At 42.4% G+C, this 22,046-nt stretch overlaps 1 protein-coding gene across 4 annotated transcripts in view; it reads right to left on the reverse strand.

The window, feature by feature from the left end:
* The window catches only part of zzz3 (zinc finger, ZZ-type containing 3), a 45,865-nt gene extending 26,862 nt beyond the window's left edge, over positions 1 to 19,003 (reverse strand). Inside the window, exon 1 of one of the 4 annotated variants that reach the window (XM_057856648.1) lies at positions 18,443 to 18,580. The gene's annotated coding sequence lies outside the window, so the exon portion shown is untranslated. The other 3 variants (XM_057856649.1, XM_057856647.1, XM_057856650.1) reach the window with 3 other exon arrangements.
* Positions 19,004 to 22,046: the final 3,043 nt, after the last annotated feature.

Genomic DNA, 22,046 nt, shown 5'->3' on the forward strand with positions numbered 1-22,046 from the left:
CAGCTACAAAAAGCTAGATGCGGGCGTAGTAAACGGCCGCCATCTTAAAGCAGTACACTTCCCTGCAAGGCTGTTGTAGCGAACCTTCCAAGCAAACCTAATTAACTTTTTATCTAAAATACTCCTAAATCGGTAAAATATTGATTTGAATCTATCTTTAAAATAGTTTTAAAACTTTCACATGTCGAAAGTAGACAAAAGGGAAATTATGGAATGACGGGAGCAATTTTAACAACTTTAACGGTTGATTCACAACATTAAAATAATTGAATGTAGTTTAAAGCTGCTGATATAGAATGGGGACTAGAGGTTTTTATTTACTGATATTTTTGTATATGTTTTTACTGCTATATGTTAACTTGATACTGAAATAGTAGTTTGGTTTAGCCTGAGAGTATTTTTGAACAATTTTGGAACTAATGTACAAAACATTTAAAACAAAAAAATAAAACAAAAAAAGGAGGGGGGTGCATCAATAATCGTTTTATAATCGAATCGGAGCCTCTGAATCGTAATCGAATCGTTAGGTGCCTAAAGATTCCCAGCTCTAGTGACTAGCCATTGCAATGAATTTGTTGAAATCTCTGCAAAAAAGCAGCAAGGTCAAAAAACAACATTGAATGCCTGTGAATTCAAATGCACTTTACTAACGCAAAGTGGAAACGTGTCGTGGTTTGACAAGGCCATTTCAAAATATTTTTGAAAATCACGCCCATCGTGTCCTCTGAGTCGAAGATAAAAAGGACCAAGCATTATTACCTCCATGAAGTTGACTCCCCATCAGACGCAAATTTAAATAAAAATGATGTCAATTGTTTGTTGTGTGTTTGTGCTGTAAAATGTTTCATTTGGGCTATCGTTTTTAAGATTTACAATTATTATATAAGGTCAATCCGAGGTCAACCAGCCCCCCATTTTGATTGAAAATGGCTAAAAATTGTATCAATAGCGTACCGCAATAATGCTATTATTAGACCGCAAGGCTTCGTGACGTCACCATGGTAAACTGGAAGGGGGTCAACATAGAAGCGCACTCGTATACAACCCATGCTAGTCCTGCTTGTTTTCTGCCAGTTATCTTTCAAAAAAATAATTTGCCAAGTAAACACTGCTGCTATGGAACTTGTAGAAATGACCCTAGATATTACGACATATGAAGGATGTTTTCTTCATACATTTCCCTAAGCTAAAAAGTCACAGGAAAAAAATGTGAACAATGGATCAACTTGTGCGGGCGTCCAAAAGACCAGTTTAACGCCAGCAAGGTGAAGCCATTCACCTTCATATGCAGTAAACATTTTCTTGGGGGCCATGGTCCTACAGGTGACAATGCTGATCCATTGCCTGCCACCGCCCACCCCGAAGAGGCAAGCCATTTTGGTATTTTTACTTATTTTTTAGCGTGGCGTTTTGCTGTGCTGCTTCTGTCTGACAATGAATGACCTGAAAAAAATGAAAATACTATCTGACTGTCACTGTTGTTACCTTTTCTGTTGTAAAGAAACAACTTTAGTAAGGAGGAAATGTACATAAATATAGAATTAAGATTTGTTATTAATGAAAAAATTAAAAGTGTTCGTTGGCTGTCACTGAGTAGCATTTGCGATCGCTACACAAAAATAGCGATATGACTAACCCCCAAGAAGGGTCAAAAATGTATTACACCTTGTTCCTTTAATTTGTGTGAGCAGCGTATATAAGAGATACAGGGAGTATGGTGGTAAAGGATAGCTTGTTGAAACAGGAGAATGTCATTGTCAGTGGCGTGAAGCAATACACACAAGAAAAGGTGTCGATAAAAAAGCTAACTCTGGATCAGGTCGGCTCTTTTTCCCTCGACACTCAAGCCATCTCTTTAACTGAACATTTGTATATTTTTCCACATCTTTACCAGTGAATTTGGCAGCAGGGACATCATATTCGGACAGAATTGGTAGGTTTGGCTCAATAAACATCTCGTTCATACACTATTTACATGCATCTAACAAACGCAAGTTTGACCCCGCTACCAACAGTTGCTAACGTCATGAATATTAACTCATTTGCTCCCAGAAACGTATAAATACGCTATATTTTTTAAGAAGAATGTATAGCTTGCGATCTATCTGAGAAACAAAAAACAAGGCTCCAAACCCATTTTAAAGCAATAAAACTGGCCAATGGAGGGCAGTAGCGCATTTTGTAAAGACCCGCAACCCAATTCAACAGCAATGAAAAGCCGGGCAGCACGATCAGAGCGCTGGCGGCAGTATGCCAGGCGGCGGACGAGCGAACAAAACAACCGAGAGGACGCCTGGAATGCCAGGCGCTTGACGACGGAGCAAAACGACTGAGACCACCGTGCAGCGGGCTCGCCAAGCAGACCCTGCAGAGATTCAAAAATAATCCATCTTTGTGAGACAGACAACGATGAGGGAAAAGTTTATACGGCAGACGCAGCGACAACGGTGTCATCTCGGCATCTCAGTAGTCATGTGTAAACAAAATGTTACTTTGCTATCAAAAGCTCTATTTGTCTTGTTCATTATGATATTTTGTAAAAGGAAAACATTATGCAGATGTTTGGGATCATGTAACTAAAGCAAAAAATAGCTGTGTTAAAGTCAAAGTTATGTTTGAAATGCAAGCGTTTACAAAAATCAGAAATTGGAAAATTGCTCAAACTAAGCTATTTTCTAATGCTGATTTCTAAAGAATGGAAAAAGATATGAACTTACTTTTTTTCTGCTGAAAGAAGAGAGTAATCTTTCTTTTGGTGGGTTCCATGTTTATTAGGGTTGTTCCGATCATGTTTTTTTGCTCCCGAGCCGATCCCGATCGTTTTAGTTTGAGTATCTGCCGATCCCGATATTTCCCGATCCGATTGCTTTTTTTGCTCCCAATTCAATTCCAATCATTCCCAATAATTTTTCCCGATCATATACATTTTGGCAATGCATTAAGAAAAAAATGAATAAAACTCAGACGAATACATACATTCAACATACAGTACATAAGTACTGTATTTGTTTATTATGACAGTAAATCCTCAAGATGGCATTTACATTATTAACATTCTTTCTGTGAGAGGGATCCATGGATAGAAAGACTTGTGACTATGTGTATTGTGAGTAAATATTGCCATCTAGTGTATTTGTTGAGCTTTCAGTAAATGATACTGCGGGCATGCCCCAATGCATGATGGGAGTGGAACCATGATGGGAAGTACAACGATGACTGTGGGTCGTGCTACCAATGGATATATCTTCTCTGCTTTGGGAAATAACTTAAAGTGGTAAGACAAAGATCTATTTCCACCCTGCTTCCCCACATTGCTTCCCATGATTTTTCTAATCAAAGGCTGCCAAAATTCACTTTACTTATGTTGCGCCGCCTTTTATCTCTCTATAAAGGTAAAGCGGTGCCATTACAGATTGAGCGCGACAATGAGTGAGAGGATCGTGCAGCTTATATATTAAAATAGCGTTAAATATTTTAACGTGACATGCCGCCGTTATCGGGATACTTTTGATAACCCTCCGGTAAGCCTAAACTAAAGACTCTGGATGAGTGTAATATATTATGTCTGTAACATTAAATACAATAGGAAAACGATTTAATTCAAATATATATATATATATATATATATATTTATTTAAAAAAAAGGCATGGCCGATATTTTTTTGCCGATTCCGATACTTTGAAAATGACGTGATCAGACCCGATCGATCGGAACATCTCTAATGTTTATATAGCAATAGAACAGAATTTTCTGTGGGCCTTGCAAAATCAGTCAAAATCCAGAAAAACGGCCGGGAGCGAAGGGCCTTGCTCTGGTGAAAATGGCTGGGAGTGAATGAGTTAATGAGCAAAGGTGACCCTGTTACATGCGGTACGCTAATGTTTATGCTTAATTTGTGCTGCTATCGTTTTCAGATATTAATTTCGAGTGATGACGCCACGCAGCCCCCAATTTATTGCAAAATGGACCCGAAAGGGGTGCCATTTGTTTGTGCTACGTCTGCGCTAGCTGTTAGGACACCCCTCTGTTATTGAGAGAGTTTGTACGCTCCGTCAGCCGCAACGGAGGGGCTGCGATGGACGTCCTCACTTGAAATTAATATCTCGGTATCGATAAAACGATCGCAGCACAAACAAATTTTTTACAGCACAAACCTAGCACAAACAAATGGTACCATTGCGGTTCCGTTCCGCAGTTGATGAGGGCGCTGCGTGACATCATCACTCGAAATTAATATCTCAATATCTCCAAAAAGATAGCAGCACAAACAAAACTTTTCCAGCAGAAACAAGCACCAGAGTAAAACAAAAAATTGACATCATTTTTATATGAATTTGAGTGTGATGGGGGGCCAACTTCACGAGGTAGATTTATCGCATTATACGTCGTGGTTCTGGTAAAAATTATGTAAATGAAGGCTACTCAGGAACTTGCCAGCTTTTGATGCAGTCCACCTCTATGCACGCTAGCTCAGCTACCGCGCTTGATGCCGCCGGGCTTTTTAATTACCTAAGTGAGGCGACCCGCAACGGCTGTGCAATTGAGAAATTGAGCGAGTAGTGTCTGGGAAAACCAGGCGACAATTCCTGCAAAACAAACACTAGGGCATTGTTTTTCAAATGAAACAGAATTTTAACATGTTCAGATGTGACATCCCGCATATATCGAAGCGCGGCAAGTAAGGCTAATCACGCTAATGAATCAAAGAAGTGCAACAAAAAGGAGCAGGTCATTCTAAAGTCACATTCGGGGATTATGGCGGTCGTAAAAAGCGTTTAAAAGGAGAGCATCAATTAGCTCCTAAACGTGCAGTGACCGGTCCAAATACGTTAAATGACAGTGCTCGGATCAATCCGACCTTTTCCACCATGAAGTAAGAGCAATCCATTTAAAGCTGACAAGACAAATGGTGAGGTCAGATGACATTTGTTCAGCGGTAAGTGACCGTTTCAGCGTCATGACAACTCAGTAGCTTTATTTTCGGTAGGTTTTTAATTTCTGCGTTGCTTAAAAAAAGTTGGGTGTGACAAAATATTTCTTTTTCTGGCGCTATTGTTTTCGTCAACGATGACAATAACGGTTAACCCAAAAACCTGTTAACAATCCAATCAAGAGAGACAAAAAAACATTGTTAGTAATTGAAACCTTAAAACATGCCATTTAAAGGAATCCACAGATAGAAAGACACTCTTAAAAGAAACGTTTTTATGAGTTTAAATAATTTGATATTGAAACCCCTCTTGATGTTTTCATTTTTGTACAATTTGTAAAATTAGTTTAACTAGTAGGTCGCCATTGTTGTTGACTTCGCAGTGACGTCACATGGTTACGCTGCCAGGCTTCCAGAGTATGACTCTAGCAACATAAACGTGGCATCTGTTCAACCCTTTCAATTTGAACCCAAGAGGAACATTAATGAGAATGACAGCACCGTCGATATTTAACAAAACGAGCAGCAAAAGCAAAATGAACTGGAAAGACGGGATGAGACGAGAGTAGGGAAAAAAAGCGGTGTTCGGCCAAAATGTGCTACATCAGCGAAACGTCCTACAAGAGAATTTGTTACCCAAAGAACTACGGTGCGCTTTCAACTTGTTTTGTTTGGATGCATACACAGAACATACTAAAGATTACCTTAAGAAAATACCTAGTAGTAATATGAAATAAGGGTGGTTTAAATATGCTCCATGACTAATGTGGTCAACAAATCAACAATCTGATTTCAAGCTACCACTTCAAAACACAATGCTTAAAAGTATGAGAGGGAAACGCATCCTAAAAGTATTTTGAGGAAATGTAAAGGTAACAAAAGACTCAATAAAAACACAATTAGTAAGTACTTGCCGCTTTTAACCGATGAATGAATATTTTGGACGCCTCGCCGCATAGACGGAATTGCAGTAACCTGGTAGTATTCATAGAGTGATAGTGACAATCTAGCGCTTAAAACATGGCTCCCACGGTAGGTCAAAAAATGTACTAAATATTATAGATTTTTTAAATTGGTGGCAATATTTTATGTGTTTCTAATAACATATTTTAGTAAAAGAACAACTCTGGCTTATTAGAGCCAACAAGTTTTAAATCCAAGGTTCCCTTGAAGAAACAATGGAATTTTCGTTTTTTTAAAATGACCTTCTATTTGGGGTGGGGTGGAGTTGGGGTGGGGGCCGAGGGGTGTATGCGGCAGCCATGGTTCCCTCCCAGGTCCGCCCGGCCGGAGCCGCGTCTCCCTGTACCGGGTGCCGGGGAGGTGCCCTCTGGTGCCATACCGCGCGCCCCTCTTGGCCCGGGGGTGGGTTGTGGGGGGTGCGCTTCCCTCCCCTTGGTCTGTTTCCGGCCTTGTCCGCCTCCCTGGGCCGCGGCGGCCGCGGCTGCCCCCCGGCCGGCGGGGTCGTTGGCGGGGCCTCTTGGGGCCCGCGGGGCCTAGGGTGAGGCTTGCTGTCCCTTGCCGGTGGGGTGGACGCCCCCAGGTCGCCGGCGCTTGGTGTGGCGCCTGCTCGGGGTGCGGGGTGGGTGCTCGGTGGGTGGGAGGGGGGTGGGCGGTGGCGGAGGTGCCGTGGGTGGTCTGGGGCGGGGATTGATCGGGGCCCTGACGCTTCTTCCGCCCTGGGGCCGGTGGTTCTGGTGGACGGGGCCACGCCCGCGGAAGCCTGCCTCTTAACTCACGCACTTCTCACTTCGGCACTGTAAATATTTTTCACCCTGGCACTTACATGCTCATACATTTCTCCGGGGAGAGTTGGGATGGGGCTTTACAGTCCCAGCCCGACTCCCCCCTGTTTTTAATGCACCACACACCAGGGTTGTGGGATGGTTGGGACCTGTTGGGGGGGGGGGGGGGGGGGGGGCCTCATGGCTGCCTCCTCACCACAGGCCCCGCCATCCCTGCACCTTTTTTAAATGCACCACACACATCATACTCCACAGGAGAGCTCCGGCAAAGGGCGGTGGGACAGGCAGCTGGGCAGAAACTCCATGCTGCGGTCCCACTGCCCCAAGCCAAGCTCTCCTATTTTAATGCATACATTGCACTCCCCTCCCCTCACACCCCCATCACGGTGCTGGGTGATGGCTGCCAGTCGGGAACCTGGCAGCCACAGTAATAGGGTGGTAGGTGGGTCCCACACTTTTTCTATATGGCGTGGCTCCCGGGGTGTGGCCTCCCCTCTGCCTCGGCTGCCGGCCGCGGGAGTGGGTTGGGGGGGTCGGGTCTCCGATCTTGCATCGCCCCGTGGCAGTTCCTGGGCGTTCTCCTGCCTCCGCCTTCCCCTCTCTTCTCTGGCTGGGCATCCGCCCTGCGCTCCGTCGCGGGTCGCTGGCTGGGCGCCGGTGTATCAGCGGGGTGTCGCCTGCACCGGCGGGGGTCCCTGCCTTGCCTGGGGCTTGGTGGGCCGCTGGGGGTCCCGTGGCGTGCCGTGCCGGTTGGGGGGCTGTGGCTGTGGCTCGTGGCCCGGGTGGGCGGGCGGGGGTGGGTGTAGGCGTGGGGTTGGTGATGCGTCCCCTCCTGCCATCCCTGAAGGCCGGTTGATGGGCGCACGGGTGGCTCGGGGGACCACCCTGGGTCCCGTGGGGGGGGGGGGGGGGGGGCTCCTTTGCTGGGCGGCGGGAGGAGGGATGGGCTGCGCATGGCCAAACCCACCCCCCCCGCCCGCCCTCCCTCTCCGGGCTGGCTGGGTGGGGGCCATGGCCCTGGGTTGGCGCCCGCGCGGTTTCTCCGCCCGTCTGCGTGGCTGTCGCGTGCCCGGTGGGGCTTGCGTGCTGCTGGATGTGGTAGGGCATGCTCGGGTTGGGGGTTCCGGTGCCGGGATTGGCGATGCGGCGGCGTAGGGTTGGTCGCCAACGGGCTTACACTCATAAGAGATTCACACGATTACTGGGTTCTAGATCACAGAACTGATTTGTGTACACTCTACCCCTTTCAATCACTTAGCTTATAGTCTTATAGACACCCCCACCCCCATTCTCCTCTTTCACTGGCCAATAGGCCCCCACATGGTGTAAACCGGAAATACATCTCGCTGACGATAGCACCAGCATATTAGTAACTAGTTTAAATGTTCAATGTATTTCTTGTTGTTGTTTGTGTATGTGTTTCTTTTCTTTCTTCTCTTGTATTTCTTTTCTTCTGTCCCCCCATAATCCCTTCCTGTTCGCTGCTTTGTCATAATAAAAAGGTACTTTGAATGATCACAATCGGAGTATGTCAGACTCTCAATGTGAAACATTAAAACTGTTCAGAATCCGGGCACTTAGACTTCCATTCTCTGTGTCAAACAGCTGAATAGGACAGGTTTTTAAAAAAAAAAAATGACCTTCTATAAATGGTGTCCTCTTCTACGAATGCATTCTTGAAATCTGCTGTTGAGAATGGTTCCTCATCAATTGCTGGGATACTGTGAAATTCATCCTGAATTCACCATGGTTACTAAAATGGCACATTGTGTACTTGCTGAAGGTCTTACAGCGCTGACACTTGCTCATGTCTGCCAATACGCAAAAATTCCCATTTTTTTGTCAACAGCGGTCAACTGCAAATTTCAAGAATGCATTCATGCAACAGAACGCCATTGAAAGGACATCATTTTTATATGAAAATTCCATCATTGTTTCTTGAATGTCAGGTTTTAAGGTTTCAATTACGATGAATAAAATGTTTTGCTTCCATCACTCTTGGTTTTGTTCCTATTTTTTGGGTCAACCTGTATTTCGTCGAATAATCATTTTTTCATGACAATGACGAGCTAGAAACGTGTGGCCGAGAGGTGTCAGGCGAAATGCAAAGTCCAAACACTATGCAAGTAGAAAAAAAGCACAAACCCCAATTGCAAACGCTTTGCAAAAAAGAAAAAAAGCACGAATGCAAACTGCCACAAAATGATCCCCAATTCCTAACGCACGATTGCAAATTGGCAAAAGCATGAATCCCAATTGCCACAACACGACAGCAAATGCTCGCAGCACAACAACAACAGCAAAATCACGCAACACGACGGCAAGACGATGACCCAGAGGTTTAAAAAAAAAAAAAAGACAACACTTGGTATATTGCTATGTGTGCTTTGTGACCATTTCTACGGACCTCCGTGAAGTTGCCCCCACCCATCAGATGCAAAGTTATAGAAAAATGATGTAAATCGTTTGTGCCGTAAAAGTTTTGTTTGTGCGGCTTTCATTTTAGAGATATTTACAATTCTTTCAACACAAGATGCAATTTTGCCACGGCACAACATGTGGGGCTGTCCGACTTTGATGCAGCCCACCACCACCAAAGCTTCAAAAAAATCCTAGGGGAAACCCTGAATAGGGGTGTGACAAAATATCGAAATGGTGATCTATCGTGATACTTTGTATCCCAAAAGGTTATCAATATGCTCCTGCCAAAAATCGAGATATCGTTTTGAAAAAATGTCTTTAAAAAAAAAAAAAAAAAAATGAACCAACAAGTTGCTACCAAAATCTTCCACCATAATAGTGTCTAAATTAACTCTAAGGCTGCATTGACGTGGCTCGAGACCCAATCCATTTAGACTGGGAACGTTCGTTCATTCGAAACCAGAGCATTCACAGTCATTCTGTCCGATTTTCAGGGCATTTACAGGTCACTTGCTGTTCATTTTAGGGTATTTACAGGTCATTTTCTTTTGAGTTTGAGTCACAGCCTATTCATTCGGGTGATTCCCAGGTCATTTCCTGTTCTGTAACTCAAAATAAACAGGAAGAGACCCATAAAATACCCCAAGATCTACTAGACGTAACTAAAAATGAACAGGTAAATGAGCTTAAATGGCCCAAAATCACCTCATTGCCTGGTATTGGCTGCCACTACCGGCCATAGACGTTCAATCCTCCCAGTTCAAATGGATTGGACGTCTACTAATGATAAACTAATTTCCATTCTCAGCAGAAGCTTGTTTTTCTGTTTATTAGTTGTTTGTAGAATATCCTAGAATAATTTCCTGACCGATGTATCGTTGTATCGCCATATTGTCAGATCATCATTATCGTGAGCTTTGTATCGCAAATCGTATCATATCATGAAGTACCAAGAGGTTCTCACTCATAACCCTGAACGTCAAATCCATCCATCAACTGGAATGGACATCTACTAATGACCAACAAATATACATTCACAGCAGAAGGATGACAAAGAGCCACACGATTGGACGTCTACCATCGTCAATGGCACGGAAAGAGCTAATTCAGTGAAAACAAAGGGCGAGTTAATCAAGATTTAACACGCACGCATTACTCGCACTCGGCTGGCGCCGGCTGCTGAGATGGCTAACCTGACGCATTCATGCATAAAGCAAGGCGAAAGAAGCGAAGGCCGTGCCTTGAACGCAACGCAACAAATTAATGAGGCACGCTCCTTAGCTCCGCTACAGAAAAGAACCACAACAGAGATCAACTCAGTTGAATAACTGCTAACATATCGCAGTCATTACAGCTTAGTACGTTGCTGCTGGGGTAATTAGCTAACACGCTCACAAACGCTGCCTTAAGGTGCACGTTATAGATAAGAAGACTTTTGAGTGGAATGATGTAAATCAGGGGTGTTAAACTCATTTTGGTACGCAGGCCACTTTCACTGCAATTAGTTCTCATGTGGGCCTGAACTCACTGGTTGCCATTGGAGAGCAAGACGTCCAATCCATTTTGATTGGGAGGGACGAACGAACATTCCGTCCTAGTCAAAATAGATTGAATGTCGAGCGCTGTCAGTGGCACTGACCCATCAGCATTCACAGCTAGTCCTCGCAGTTTTAGTGAATTAGACGTCTATCGTTACCAATGAAGACCAAAGTGTTACTTTCAGGTCACTTCCTTGTAATTTTAGGGTACTTATGGATAGAGGTGGGTAGTAATTAGGAGTGGGACCCTCTTGTTACCTCAAGATACGATACGATTTGTGATACAAAGCTCACGATAACGATCTGACGATACAACGATGATCGATACATTGGTCAGGAAATCATTCTACGATATTCTACAAACAACTAGTAAACAGAAAAACAAGCTTGTGCTATGAATTGGAATAAGTTTATCACTAGTACACGTCCATTCCATTTGAACTGGGAGGGTGGCAGTGAATGAACATTCGTTCATTGTAAATTAGGGCCATTTGAGGTCATTTACCTTTTCCTGTTGATTTGGGGGTATTTTATGGGTCATTTCCTGTTTATTTTTAGTAACAGAACGGGAAGTGACCTGGGAATCACCCAAATGATTAGGTAGTGACTCAAACTCAACAGGAAATGACCTGTAAATGAACAGCAAGTGACCTGTAAATGCCCCGTAAAATCGGACGGAATGACTGAGAATGCTCTGGTGTCGAAATAGTGCTGCAACAATTAATTGATTAACTTGAGTATTCGATTAGATTTTTGTTTGAGCTAATGATTTTTTTGAATGCGTTCGTAATTTAGTTTAAAGGTATATTCAGCCATTTTTTGTGGTAATATGTATCTGAGCCATTTGTTAAGAGCCTTGTAAAAAAGCGTTAGCATTTTACAGCATTTAAGCTAGTGGACTTTTGCTATGTATGTTAGTCAACTGCTCTTTTGTTGTGCATAGATCCTCTTTTTTATATACTGTGTGAGGCTCAGCTCCGGTATTTTAATTTTTTATGGTCTATATCCAATTATTCGATTATCCGAAATAAATAGTTAATTGATTAATCGGCTACTAAAATAATCAATAGCTGCAGCCCTATTTCGAATGAACGAACGTTCCCAGTCTAAATGGATTGGGCGTCGAGCACCGTCAATGGCAGCCTTAGAGTTACCTGAGACAATATCATGATGGAAGATTTTGGTAGCAACTTGTAAACACTGACACCTTTTTAAAACGATATCTCGATTCTTGGCAGGAGCATATCGATAACCTTTTGGGATACAAAGTATCACGATATATTACCATTTCGATATTTTGTCACACCCCTAGTAGTAATGCATTACATCTACTCTGTTACATTTACTTGAGTAACTTTTTGAGAAAAATGTACTTATAGGAGTAGTTTTACAAAGCCATACTTTTTACTTTTACTTAGATTTGTGAAGAAGAAACGCTACTCTCACTCCGCTACTTTAAGCTAGCCTTTTTCCTCTTTATTCTACACATTAGATTTATTACTTTTTTTGCTTGCGATGCCAAGAGGAGCGCTACTAATTTCACCAATGAGACATCGCAACAATAATCACTAAAGATGCAACAATACTCGGTTTTATATTGAACCGTTCAATACGCCCTCTTCGATTCAATACGCAAAAACATTCGATCCAAATGAAATGCTCCCAAAATGTATTTTCCAAATTTATTTTTGTCGTCTCTCTCGCTAAAATGTCCGGCACAGCTTTGCCTTAAAAAAACAAACTGCCGCTAGCAGCTCCCCTCCGCCACTCCTCCCCCAAACTGCCTGAAAGGTGGGAGGTGTGGCGCACGAGGATCATTACTCGTGAAGAAAGACAGAAGCTTAAGGAGTCGGCTTGCCGGCTTCAATGTCGTACAGATCTGTTGTTTGGCAGCATTTTGGGTGAGCTGATATGCTATCCCCACTCGTACATATTTAACAAAGACCGTCTTTACGGATACATACAACAAAGTCCGCCAATATTGTTGCCAACTTGGCTGCTACGAAGAACCTCGCTTTGACAATAGACAGCTGGACACCCTGGGACGTCACTGAGAGCTATCTCACGGTGGCATGATGAACAATGAGTGGCAAATTAAGAGCGCTGTACTTCGAACTTGTCCTGTTTATCAAAGTCAATTGTCAAATGCTGGTGTTGTGCAGACGTGACTTCTGTGACGTTTGTTAACTTTTTTTAATGCCCGAAAACACTCGCACGCACACACTAGATATCATCAAATAGCAACCTAGATATGCTAAGTTAGACCCCCCCCCCCAAGTCCCATGCCATTGGTTGCATGAGCCCAGAGTGATCATGGGACGCAGAGCCTATATACTACATCGATGAATTAAAAACCGCTATGACTGAATGAAGTTAAACTGGCCAAATCAATCCATACCAGTGACTCTAGATAATGCTGCAAATATTGCTAATTCAGAACGTAACACAGATGGACTCCGACCACTAATAGAATGTTTTGCTCATGTGGTAAACATAACTGCTAAGAAAGCAGTAGCAATCAACAGTGTGTGCCTTACTCTACAAACAGTAAAGATCGTTCTCAGCACTTTTATACAAAATTTCAGATCAGTAAGAAGTAAGCACATAAATTGTATGCACTATAATGCATGTTTATATGATGGCATTGTTATTTTTGCTTGTTAGCAAAATAAAAAATTTAATAAAAAAAAACACTTGTATTTTTTGTGTCAGAGCATTAAATGTATTGAATCGAATCGAAAATTGTGTCCCTCGTATCGAAAATCGTACCAAACCGACTTAACTGTATCTTTGCATCCCTAATAATCACATGACTCCATTATACCAATGAGACTCGAGCTTACTGTTCTATGATCATGCCAGCCTGTTCAATTACATGGAGTCTTTAAAGGGGAACTTTGAAGTAAGGTTGGCCAACCATGTTTTTGAATAATATCAATGGCTAAACAATTATAAGCATATTTTCATTATTTTTTTTTAACGCAACCCTTCCAGATTCTTTGTTCAACCCATAGCAACGCCCTTGACAACGAAAATGCTTTTCTTCTGCAATCTTCGGAAATCTTCGGAAATTACGTCACACCTAGACATGCGAGGGAAGTCCACCATAGAACAGTATTGTTTGTTGCATTGCTTCTCGGTAAGATGCCACAGCGGTGTGTGGCGATGTTTTGTTCTCGCTCAAACGAAAAGTTGTATGAGTGGCCAAAGGATAGCAGGGCACGTAAATGGACATCTTTCGTTCGCACGAAGCGAATGAATTTCACGCCATCATCGAGTAGTGTTCTCTGCTGCAAACACTTCGAAGATGCCTGCTTCCTTAACCGGTCTGCTTATGATCAAGGATTTGCCAAAAAAGTAAGTGTGATTTTTGGATAGATGACTGATGACTTTGTCAAAGCATAGCTGCCTACTGTTGTGGAATTGAACAGTATAAGCTAGCGACGTTAGCCGAAAGTTAACTCGTGGAAATCCCCGATCATAGTTGTTGTTGCGTTCACTAGGTTAAGCGTGTTTAAATTGTGAGTCATCTACGATCATGTCCGAAAGGGTTAATCCACTGTCAATCGGGAAACGTGTGTGGATGTGCATATAAACGGGTCGGCGTCGCGGTAATTCACGGTCACGTTGCTGTAAGAGACACACACCGCCGGTTAGTTTGTGCACATTTATTTGTATTTGTATTATGTATTTCCACCTTCATGCTTCAAGCATTGCATTGCTTATGGACGGTTCAGCGTTCACGGTGATCGCATGATAGGCTTCTAGTTTGTGTTTTATGAGAGCCGCTGACAGGTGACAGCTGAAAAATAGCGTGTTGGTTTAGCGTAGCCACTGAGTCAATCTCGCAGCGAATCAGTGAGCGCGCAGGTCACGCAGTGAATCATGGGAAATGTAGTCTCGGCACAACACTGAAGTGGTGCTTTGTAATCTGTTCGCTTGTGTGAAAAAACTACATTTCCTCACGCCATTAGACGCCAATTCCTGCCGAGAGCTGTGCCGAGCTGTGTTCTAACTTTTCCATAAGAACTGCTCCATGTGTTAATAAAGAGACAAGGTTGTCAGCGCGTCGTGTGTTCGATACATTTGTAAACAAAAAGCTCATAACAAGACACTATGCACAATCCGTTTAAGAGACGCTGGAGTGGGAGGCGAGGAGGAGATCGGCGAGAAGCAAAACTTCGCGGTCGGATGTGGCGGCAGTCCGCTATTATTTTGTTTTCTTATTGTTGCCACAATAAAGTGGAGAAAGCCATTGAAGACTCAGCTCCCTCTTTCCCTCCAACGTTTTTATATTATTATTTTATATGCACGAGAGCTGCCAGATCTGCCAAAATGAACATGAAGTCTGATTATTTTTTTTAACAATGTCATCAGATAGACAAAAACATAACATTATGTGCAAATGCCTGCATCTTCAAATCATAAAAATAATAACAGCCTATATCTTACCAATGTTGTAATCTCGATGGGTAATGTATCTATTCCATGTCAGGTAGTCTAGGCACACTGTTTGCATTCTGATTAGCGTGTGGCTAATACATGTTAGATCCAACATAAAATTCCAAGCTCCTCTTCTTCCTCCAACTCTTCAAAAACTTGGATCTCCTCCCTTGCGCTCGGTCTATCGCTTATATCGCTGTTTGAGTCATTGTTTGAAGGGCTTTGTATGGCGGCCGTATGTATGGAGCTGCCAACGCTGTTCCCGGTGTGACGTATCACTTCCGGGTTCGTCCCCTTTCAGGCTCGAGCTTCGGAAACGCGATTATTTTGTCAAATATACAACATATAAATTATTTCTTCATGCTTTATTTGGTGGACAATGTTTAATTACTTTACTTGTGACCCTATTTGGCATGTGAAGAAATTAGTTCACACTACAGCTTTAAAGCACCGTAAAAAATTAAGTATTGGACACAGAGCGCCGCCGTCAACATGAATCGAAAGCGCGGATTTGAATCTCTCCCAGTGTTTATTTGGCATCGACTGACCGTGGAAAACCGGAGATATGATCCTTTTAGTTTCATAAGAGGAAATATGTTTTCTCCACAAGAGGGCACTCATGCTCTTTGGACAAATAATGCTTCATTTGTGTAGATTTTTTTCTCACACTAAAATTCAATGATGTGTTTGTATTTCTTTGGCTTAAAGCGGTTATGTAATAGGTTATAATCCAGTATAATAATAACTAGGGGTGTGACAAAATATCGAAATGGTGATATATCGTGATACTTTGTATCCCAAAAGGTTATCGATATGCTCCTGCCAAGAATCGAGATATCGTTTTAAAAAGGTGTCAATGTTTACAAAAAAAAACAAAAAAAAAGGGGGAACCAACAACTGGCAACCAAAATCTTCCACCATAATAGTGTCTCCGTTAACTATAAGGCTGCCATTGGCGGTGCTCGAAACCCAATCCATTTAGACTGGGAACGTTCGTTCATTCAAAACCAGGGCATTCACAGTCATTCTTTCACTTGCTGTTCATTTTAGGGCATTTACAGGTGAGTTCCTGTTAAATTTGAATCACTGCCTATTCATTTGGGTGATTCCCAGGTTACTTCCTGTTCTGTAACTTGAAATAAACAGGAAGTGACCCGTAAAATACCCCAGAATCAACAGGAAGTAACTGAAAATCAACAGGTAAATGACCTGAAATGGCCCAAAAGCACCTCATTGCCTGGCATTGGCTGCCACCGACGGCCATAGACGTTCAATCCGTTTGAAGTGGGAGGAAACCTACCACTACCACAAACTCATTCCAATTCACAGCAGAAGCTTGTTTTTCCTGTTTTTCTAGTTGTTTGTAGAATATCCTAGAATGATTTCCTGACCAATGTATCGATAATCGTTGTATCGACATAACGTCAGATGATAGTTATCGTGAGCTTTGTATCGCAAATCGTATCGTATCGTGAGGTACCAAGAGGTTCCCACTCCTAATAATTGTTCGTTTAGATATGTGTGCTGAGAAAAAAAATTACAATTGTCTAAAAAATAAAAGCAAACAGCATAAGCAGTTATTCACAATGTTACTCATTACTTGAGTAATCTGACAAAATCATTTTTTTACTTGTACTTGAGTACATTTTTGGGATGACTACTTTCACTTGAAAAACATTATTTTAAAGTAACACTACTCTTACTTGAGTAAAATTTTTGGCTACTTTACCCACCTCTCCTTCCTGTACATTTTGGGGCATTTCGGGGTAACTTTCTGTATATTTTGGATCATATTCGGGTCTCTTCCGGTTCATTGGTCACTTTCTGTTAATTTTAGGAAATTTCCAAATTACCTCTTGTTGATTTTGGGTCACATCCTGTTGAATTTTGGTGCATTTTTAAGTCACTTCCTTATTAATTCATTTTCCGCCAATGACGGTGCTAGATGTCCAATCCATTTTGACCAGGAGGAGGCGAATGAACAAATGTTAGTGTGGACACGAACACAAGTAGAGTGTAGTCGGGAACACACTCGACAAAACAAATCTTTGATGGCGGCGATGTCAAAATTAAAGCATGTGACCACCATTTTATTTTGTAAATGGACTATAACCTAATTAGACAAGGTGGTTTAATATTAAATCATACATGACAGTATATCATTGTAAAGATATTTTTACATTATACTGCTCTTATTCTGCAAGACAATACAGTACGCGTACATATGCGCACTTTAAATATGACTACTCCTACACTAGCGTAGGTTAATGTGCGCACAAATTTGTCACATTGCAGCAAACTACACCCTTGAGAATCATTTCTAGTAATAAAGTAAAATCTGGTAAACGCAGAGCTACTTCTGTCAAACACAAGTTTTATATGAGCTCAGAAGAGTTGCACATTTCCCACTCTTGTAAAAAACATTTGGCAGTCAATACTAAGTGATTGAGCTCCTTAAAACTGAGCAATACTTTTTTTTTTTCCTTTTAAAAAGGTCTATAATTTTATCATGAATTTGGTGCTATTGAAGATACTGCATCAGACGCATAAAAACCTTATATCTTCTTTTTAAAATGTGCTCGCCCGGTTTGGAAGTGACGTTAAATTGCCAGCAATCACAACCTCGTCCAAAAAAATGATAAAACCTGTCATTTTGGGCAGTGCTGTATGCGAAAGGCGCACAATTATGCGCGATCGTACACATACACCTGCCAAAAACGAGACCGGTGGCTAAAGGAGGTTAGCTAGCAATTTAACACTATTATAGGGGAAATGTCCTCATTTTAAAGCCCAGACTGATTGTTACTTTACTTGCAATTTCGCCTCAAGGGAGCAAAATGAACACTTCCACTGAGGCCTAGTGTCGCTGTGACATCCCGGGGGTAGTGTTGGCGTGCAGTCCGGGTATAGTGGCCGGATTCCCGCATCCCTCCTTGGCGTGTACCGCATATGAACCAATTCCTATTCGGTCGACCACTCACCGTTCAGGGTGGGGGTACAGTCGGGTAAAATTAGATGAAAGTGTGAAGAAAAATGTTTCAATAAACAACCCAACCAGGGGTGGAGAGCGAGCGACAACTTCACCGCAAAAACGCCGCTTGGTTAGCCCTTTAATCGGGCTAACTCTCCGTTAGCCCCGCGGCTAAACACGGTACTTTCGCAAGCCATAGTCGGTCGAAATGAGTTAAAAGACTACCCGGGGAAGCTTCGGAGTGGCGGGGCTTGCACGCGAATCCATTCGACTCGAGAGGTGTCTTCAAGGGGCTTGACAAGTTGATAAAACCGGTGGGAGAATCGTGGTAGTCTGGCTTTAGCTCAGCGTTAGCTAACCTAGCCTAGCCGATTGTTCCGCTCTCAACTTTACCGTTTAATTCGCAAACGACGCCGGTTCTCCATAAACCGTCCCGGCAATAATTCCGTTTCACCCCAAAGCAAATGCTTTTGGAACCGCTCCACGGTCCTGCAAAGCGTTTAGGAAGCCCCGAATGGAATGTAGCACGTACCTCACTTCCGTAGGTTGGCAGCACGCTCGCTCGCAGCCATGTTTTCACAGTGCAACCGAGCGCTCCGGCTCGGGTGTGAGAGAACATCTCGGCGAAGGCGACATTCGTGCGCCGCACTGGGCGACATGTTTGCCTTCTCATGGCCCGGAAATGCCAGCAAACGTGGGCCAGGAGCATACTGTTTACTTTGTGGTGATTCATGGATCAATGAGAATGAAATCACATGCTAAATTGTTTGTGTTCCTTTTGACTAACTTTTATATAGTGAAGAACTTTGATTTGGATCTTTGCAAATGTACCTTTGACTTTTGACATGTATTTCATTTTAGATGTTTCGGAATTCCTGCTTGATGGGATTATCAGTAGGCCTACCTGAGCGATATGAAGTTATTCATTATTGTGTGTGGTTTTGTTTTTTTTTTTTTGCAAATGATTAAAAAATAGTTTATACAAGTATTTCGTTGTCCCCCCTCCAAAAAAGGAAATACAGCAACCAGTTATTCGATGGGAAATTGTATTTGTGTACAGTAATCCCTCGTTTTTCGCGGTTAATAGGGACTACAACCCACCGCGAAAATTGAAAAACCGCGAAGTAGCGCCCCCCACCATTTTTTTGTTTGTTTTTTTGTGTTCAATGTATTTATTCAGATTCATCATTGGAAAAAGATACATATAAGACATGTTTTCTCAAAGTATAATTAAAAAAAACATTTACGTGTATATAATATATATATATATATATATATATACACACACACACTCACCAGCCACTTTATTAGGTACACCTGTCCAACTGCTCGTTAACACCTAATTTCTAATCAGCCAATCACATGGCGGCAACTCTGTTCATTTAGGCATGTAGACATGGTTTAAGACAATCTCCTGCAGTTCAAACCGAGCATCAGTATGGGGAAGAAAGGTGATTTGAGTGACTTTGAACATGGCATGGTTGTTGGTGCCAGAAGGGCTGGTCTGAGTATTTCAGAAACTGCTGATCTTCTGGGATTTTCACGCACAACCATCTCTAGGGTTTACAGAGAATGGTCCGAAAAAGAAAAAATATCCAGTGCGCGCCAGTTCTGTGGGTGGAAATGCCTTGTTGAGGTCAGAGGAGAATGGCCAGACTGGTTCGAGCTGATAGAAAGGCAACAGTGACTCAAATAACCACCCGTTACAACCAAGGTAGGCAGAAGAACATCTCTGAACGCACAGTACGTCGAACTTTGAGGCAGATGGGCTACAGCAGCAGAAGACCACGCCGGGTGCCACTCCTTTCAGCTAAGAACAGGAAACTGAGGCTACAATTTGTACAAGCTCATCGAAATTGGACAATAGAAGATTGGAAAAACGTTGCCTGGTCTGATGAGTCTCGATTTCTGCTGCGACATTCGGATGGTAGGGTCAGAATTTGGCGTCAACAACATGAAAGCATGGATCCATCCTGCCTTGTATCAACGGTTCAGGCTGGTGGTGGTGGTGTAACGGTGTGGGGAATATTTTCTTGGCGCTCTTTGGGCCCCTTGGTACCAATTGAGCATCGCTGGAACGCCACAGCCTACCTGAGTATTGTTGCTGACCATGTCCATCCCTTTATGACCACAATGTACCCCACTTCTGATGACTACTTTCAGCAGGATAATGCGCCATGTCATAAAGCTGGAATCATCTCAGACTGGTTTCTTGAACATGACAATGAGTTCTCTGTACTCAAATGGCCTCCACAGTCACCAGATCTCAATCCAATAGAGCATCTTTGGGATGTGGTGGAACGGGAGATTTGCATCATGGATGTGCAGCCGACAAATCTGCACCAACTGTGTGATGCCATCATGTCAATATGGGCCAAACTCTCTGAGGAATGCTTCCAGCACCTTGTTTAATCTATGCCACGAAGAATTGAGGGAGTTCTGAAGGCAAAAGGGGATCCAACCAGTTACTAGCATGGTGTACCTAATAAAGTGCATATGGCGGAAAACACAGACAAGGCTGAAAAAGTAGTTTCTGCTCTTGCAACCCTCTGTAAAATAAACTGTATTTTAAGCCAAAAGAACTGTTGTGTTTGATAGAACAATATATCGTTATGCTGCCATAGCAAATTCATGACGCATTAAGCCCCCTATTTTCAATTTGTCCGTTTCACCCTGAAGACCCCTGTTTACAGACGTCGTACAACCACTTTTGTTTCAACCTAGCCATAAAAAGAAGGTAATTTATTATTCGAAATGTCTGTCATTTTTAACTTAGAATAATTAACTGATGTCTAATATTTAGTTTTAAAAAAAAGACTTTAAAAAATACTTCCCTCGCATATTTTACACTTTTAAACAAATTTCGTCACAATGAAAAAATTTGCGTCTGTAAATAAGTCATGGATATCTACCTCATAACTATCGCTTAATTGTATTTTTTTTCGTTACGTTTTTTCCCCAATATTTTAGATGATAAATAATTGATCCAAACAAAGAAAAATTGGGAAAAAAAAACGTTTAAAATTTTAACCACTCCTTCATGTCTGCGATTTCTGCATTGCGACTCTTGTTATATTACTGTGTTTCACCCATAAAATCCCTAAAAAATCCAGCTGTGGCCATTCACAGCTGTGTTTTGACACTCGGTGATACATGCTATGTGGAGTTTTTGGATCGAAAAGAGGTACGTATGCGATAATATCTCGTTAAAATCATGGCGTCTTTAATTATGCTCTCTCATGCTCTCACCTCCAGTTAGGGTTTTGCTGTTTAGTTATTATTTTTATTTTTTAAAATGGCCTATTCAAAATGTTTCTTTCCCCCAAAAATTTAGATTTTAAGCTTTCCATTGATGTATCACACATGCATATACAATGTATCACAAAAGTGAGTACACCCCTCGCATTTCTGCAGATATTTAAGTATATCTTTTCATGGGACAACACTGACAAAATGACACTTTGACACAATGAAAGGTAGTCTGTGTGCAGTTTATTATAGTTATTTCCCCTCAAAATATAGCTATTAATATCTAAACCCCTGGCAACAAAAGTGAGTACACCCCTTAGAAACTACGTACATCCCTAAATGTCCAAATTGAGTACTCCTTGTCAATAAGCTGCACTCAACATCAAATTGGTATTGCATGGCTGTCACCCCAGGAGGAAGCCTCTTCTGAAGACGGTACACAAGAATGCCCGCCCGTCACATCAGATCATAGGACATGGTTCCAGTAATCCATGTGCTTTGTTGACATGTCTTCAGCAAACTGTTTGCGGGCTTTCTTGTGTACCATCTTCAGAACAGGCTTCCTCCTGGGATGACAGCCATGCACACCAATTTGATGTAGAGTGCGGCGTATGGTCTGAGCACTAACAGGCTGACCCCCCCCCCCCCCAACCTCTTCAATCTCCTGTAATCTCCTGCAACAAGTCACATGACATTTTGGAGGGAAAATGACAAGCAGTGCTCAATTTGGACATATATACTTAAATAT

This window comes from Corythoichthys intestinalis, chromosome 14, assembly GCF_030265065.1.
Source record: "Corythoichthys intestinalis isolate RoL2023-P3 chromosome 14, ASM3026506v1, whole genome shotgun sequence".
Classification (NCBI taxonomy): domain Eukaryota; kingdom Metazoa; phylum Chordata; class Actinopteri; order Syngnathiformes; family Syngnathidae; genus Corythoichthys; species Corythoichthys intestinalis.